At 39.6% G+C, this 5,000-nt stretch overlaps 1 protein-coding gene across 2 annotated transcripts in view; it reads right to left on the reverse strand.

The window, feature by feature from the left end:
• LOC140929455 (uncharacterized) overlaps nt 1–792 on the reverse strand; it is a 3,744-nt gene extending 2,952 nt beyond the window's left edge. The window contains exons 1-2 of one of the 2 annotated variants that reach the window (XM_073379249.1): nt 536–792; nt 1–35 (exon numbers count right to left, since the gene is read on the reverse strand). The exon at nt 1–35 is cut by the window's left edge and continues 609 nt beyond it. The gene's annotated coding sequence lies outside the window, so the exon portion shown is untranslated. The other variant, XM_073379248.1, reaches the window with a different exon arrangement.
• Nucleotides 793–5,000: the final 4,208 nt, after the last annotated feature.

A 5,000-nucleotide genomic window follows, 5' to 3' on the forward strand; every position in this document is an offset into this window, starting at 1 on the left:
TCATCCAGAAGGGCTGACAAGTTATCCTGAACATGCTAAAAATATAAGAAAAAATATTTGTATGAGTAGTATTGATACTAGCACTCTGGCATTACATCAGAACACACTTTGATTTCATCTATTTAGTCATCAAGTGTACTTGTTATGGCCAATAATTCACAAACAGTGTCACTGTCATGAAGCATGAAGGTATCACACAGGGAGACATGTTTCACTACTACAAAAATACCTTCCAGCTCCAAAAAGCATTTTGAGAAGTTAAACTACTTGTTGTGGTCCATACACTTTCAACTTAAATTTCACTACAAAGTATATTAGTAGTCCTTAATCCATTGACTCCTGGGAGTGAGACTTGACAGATTTTACTCTGTCTAACACCACACAATTTTACTCATCAACTAGTCCCTTCCATTAAAGTTATTTTTGGTTTTTGAAACCCAACCACGTTTACATTCGACTTGAGAACTCCTTGTTGGTGGTGAGTCTGTCAAATTAAGAAATACATACATGTACATTACAAATGGGATATTTTTACCTCTTCTTTTTGATCATCAAAACTCAATTTTTCTTTTGGCACAAGCCAGATGGTCTTTGGACAAAATTTTTTACTTAGAAGTTCACCATTTAAGTGCTGACCAGTTGCCAACTGTGGTTCAACCAGATCACTACCGACTCCCAACATCACCGTGAACCTAAACATAAAGACATGACAAGTACATGTAAATTACCAGCCATCTCCAGGTATTGCAGTTGATGATGCAAAATCTGAATTTATCTTGCATTCAAATATAACCAACCCAGTTGTAATAATAATAATAATAATAATAATAATAATAATAACAATAATACTTGTTGTGAGCATTATTAAGTATTCCTTGAATAAATAAAAATACTGACAAAGAATATTCTTGTTTATTTTTTTAAGAGGACACGATATCGAATCTTGCAATCTCATTGCTTCTTTGCGCGGTCCAGATTTTATCTTTTCCAAGGGCACGGGAACACTCTGACAGTTTTTGTCCTTGACCTTGAATTTCCATCTTTTTACATTGATCCGTTTATGTACAAAAGTTAGTTTCAAAACAGATTTTTATTAGACAAGTGGCTTGGAAACACAGTCAAATAAAAATATTTCTCTTTGAAACATTCACTTTGAAATGCGCTTACTGCATTCGCTATCAAGCGCTAAGCAAGTCAACAATTATTACAAAGTGATTTCAGAGAGAGAGAGAGAGAGGTGAAAAAAATAATAAAAAAAAAATTAATGGGTTGGTCGGTACATCAAAAAACTGTGACTGAGGTCTTGTAAAAGCTGCTGTCAGCCTGCCGTTTTTAGCATTTTCAAGATTTCGGGTACAGGTTTTTCCCTATACAAGGGGGGCATAAGGGTTTGCAGTGATGCGGTTTTGCTCAATTTTTGGTGTGGTTTTGTGGAAGTTTTTATTTTAAGTTGCTAAACCAAGCGGTTTGTGGTATTTAGAAATTTTTGGGTAATTTCAATGCAGTTTGCGGTTTTCCATGTTATTCTGTGCGGTTTTGCAGTGTTCGTACCCCCCTTAAGCCCCCCCCATACAGACCTCCCAGCCTGCAAATAACATATATACCTCCTTAACCAAAGTTGGAAATATTTACAACTACCATGTTACGGAAGCTACTGTGTGCAATGTTCAAACTCCACTAGATGCGGAAATGCACTTTTCTCCTAATTATGAAAAATGAGAGTTCAGTTTATATAAAAATAATACATCAATAATTTATTAAAGATGACAGTCGACAAAATTATTCTATGATGATCAAGATTTTGACACCCAGCTAAAAGAAAACTCGATTACTTGTTAGAAGTAAAATACTGTATATGATTCAATGACTTACTTGGGCTCCTCTTGAATGTTGACCAGTTGAGGAAAGGCGCCCTCAAGATTACTGTAAACTTCTTCAGCCGACCAGCCTCTGCTGAATTGGAAGGCACTCAGGACATTTCCAGTCCGGTGTAAACTTGCTTTGTGACTTCCCCTAAGTACGGTTTGATCATGTGGGCTGTTAAGCAGTACCACCTCCCTGCAGAACGGTGTCTGCTTGTCAACTCTTGCACTCGCATTTGTCGATGTTGCAGACGTTGCGGTGTGAGATCGTGTCCGGCTCGCATAGGCTCGTCCTCTTGGTCGTTGATAGAAACGCCTAAATCTAGGCATTGAAGTATTCTGGCCCTGTGATGATGAGGTTCCGGCCCTAAAAAGAGACCGAAATTCTTCCACAGGCGTCTGAAACACAGGCCGTGATGTCATGCTCCCGGTTGCCGGTTGGTTTGCTTGTAGGGAAGGGCTTCGATGCGTTCTTCTAGTCGTTCTTTCGAGCACGTCTTGAAAATGAGGGTTTTCCAATAATCCAGAGACTAATTCATCGATGGATGACTGCGGACCTGGCGTCGCTGGAGAAAAAGACGAAGAGCCACTGCTGTCGGCCATGTCCTCACAGTAAACAGGGAAAACTTGGTGGGAAATTGTCGTTCATCAGGCATACGCGCCAGAAGCAGTCCCGCTGGATTGACAACGCGTGCTCATAACATATATTTCTGTCGCTAGTCATAACGTGAATAATTTGGGGTTCATAACTTATAGATGCCGCCTAGTTCATGACATATATTTATGTTATATTTACAACATTGATTTATTTGTAGTCGTGATCCTAATAATGATGGTCTGGTACGAATATTAACGTTTTGGTCTACATTTATATATTTATCTTTTTGTCATAAATGGCGTTCCATAGCTCTTGGATCTGTGGGTGCAGATGTACTTGTCTAGTGCAAGAGCAAAAGTGTCCTTCCTTGCTTTGGATCCAGTAACTTCTACGTCCAGTGACAAACATGCCTTTTGCAGTGTATCTAGTGGAAGGGTTTTGATCTTTCCCTCTGTAGCTAGATGACATAAATTATGCCCCTGGAACAAAATTGGGTGATCTGCCTGTACCTGACTTTCTATGACAAGCTGCAACAGTTGTAAGTTTTTGTCCTGGATGTTTGGCTCCTCATCCTCAGTTTCAATACCATGGTTTCCTTCATCAATGTTCTTTGCATGCTGAGACTGAGAGATTTGAGAAAAAACTGCTTTAAGGTACGCCACTCAAAAGGTTGGAATAATAAGCCACTAGTCGTGTTTCTTACATGTTTCATTTCATGTTCAACCTGTTTTGGATCTGCTTTGTTGCCGGTCTTCGCTCCCTCATTGAACCTTTGGATTAAGTAGTTTGTAACATCTTCAGACATCCGGCTTGACTTTTGGACGGTCTTAAGCGCCCATCCCTCAACTGCTTCTTGGCAATCCAAAACGCCTTCATTACCAGCCTGCATTGATGGAAAAGTGCACTGTTTCTGTAAGGTTACGTTTGATAAGATGCTGGCCCACTTTTTCTTGATGACCGTATGCAGTGTCTTGCTCCTCCACGAAGAGATGGCGTTCCGCATCTAAATGATGCTGAAGATCTTTGTAGGTAGAAAACATCTTAACACATCCTTCTTCCTCACAAGAGAACAGGCTGGGCGAAATGGAGGAATGTCCAGCCACTGAAGCCCCAGAGCAATTAGATGGTGACGAAAATGGATTAAGAACTTTTATTGTTGTAGCTCCTTGAGCATTGCTTGTAAGGGAAGAATACGGATAAAAATGACCTTCCCCAATCTGATATGCTTTCCATGCCCGAATACCATCATCAAAGAACATAAAATTGTTCAGGTAACTGATACCTGGGAGCTTTTTCACCTGTCAATTTTGGGTCGATTTATCAATTTCAACGACTGCAAAACGACATCCCCTAACGCCTTCATGAGATTCAAGTGCAATTTTCATTTCTTCCGCAGTAGTGATGTCATGGCCCTCGTTTACCCACCGTCGCATGTGGGTTTTCATCGAGGCAATTCTACGGTCGCAAACGTCTTTGCCCGATTGCGGATCAGAGAAATCATAGTGCTTAAACTCCACTCCATGTCTTTCCCCCATGGCTTTGAGACTGAAGAGAAGCTCAGTGTGGTGATAACAACCGGCGTTATCAGAACGTATCAAAAATTTGGTGATGGATGGGTCTTCCATCTTAATTACGCTAAGAACGTGTTCCACTATTGACGCAACGCTGAACCAATCCTGGGTACAGGAGTCAAAGATGTGAACAAATGTGTCCACATCAACTCTGTCCTCATCTTCGCTAGCTCTCTTAATCGAACAGGTCACATGCCAGCTTCTAACACGCTTACCACAGAAGTCGTCCATCCTTTCGCGGAACTTCATTGCCAGAAATTTCATTGCCCAGTCCATGATCAAAAGGGTGCTTTCTTTATTAAGGTTAGTTAGGACGTCTTGCTTAGCCTTTTCCTGGACTACTGTGGGAAGGAAATGCGCCTTCCATAAGAGGATGGAATTTGTGGCCTGTTTATGGTCATACTGAGATCTAGCCCTTTGTTCTTCTGTCAAGGAAACGTTCTTGTCATTTAACTTCTCATCGATTTTTTTCAACTAAACAAGTAAGCCGTGTGTTGAGGCCTCAAATGTAATAAATGACTCTAAATGTAATAAAGGTCCTAAGTGTAATAACTTTTGGCCCTAAATGTAATAAAGGTCCTAAGTGTAATACCTTTCGGTCCTAAATGTAACAAAGGTCCTAAATGTAATAACGTTTGACCCTAAATGTAATAAAGGTCCTAAGTGTAATTTTTTCAGCTCTTTATATGCTTAGGGTCATAAGAAGATTTCACAGCGTTTGCTTTTAGCCTTATTACAGGTTAACTGAGTACAAGAATGTGTCTAGGGAATATCAAACATTAAATACCCCAGGCAGAACCCCTATATAGCCATTTGACTAACAACTTATTATTATTATTGCTATCATTATCACTGTTATTTTTATTGTCATTTTTAACTGAAAAGAATGTTTAATCGAAGTGAATTGTAAATAGTCCTTTGACCGAATACTGATTAATTGTAAATAGGTTTTAACAGTTAGCATTGTTA

This window comes from Porites lutea, chromosome 3, assembly GCF_958299795.1.
Source record: "Porites lutea chromosome 3, jaPorLute2.1, whole genome shotgun sequence".
Lineage (NCBI taxonomy): Eukaryota > Metazoa > Cnidaria > Anthozoa > Scleractinia > Poritidae > Porites > Porites lutea.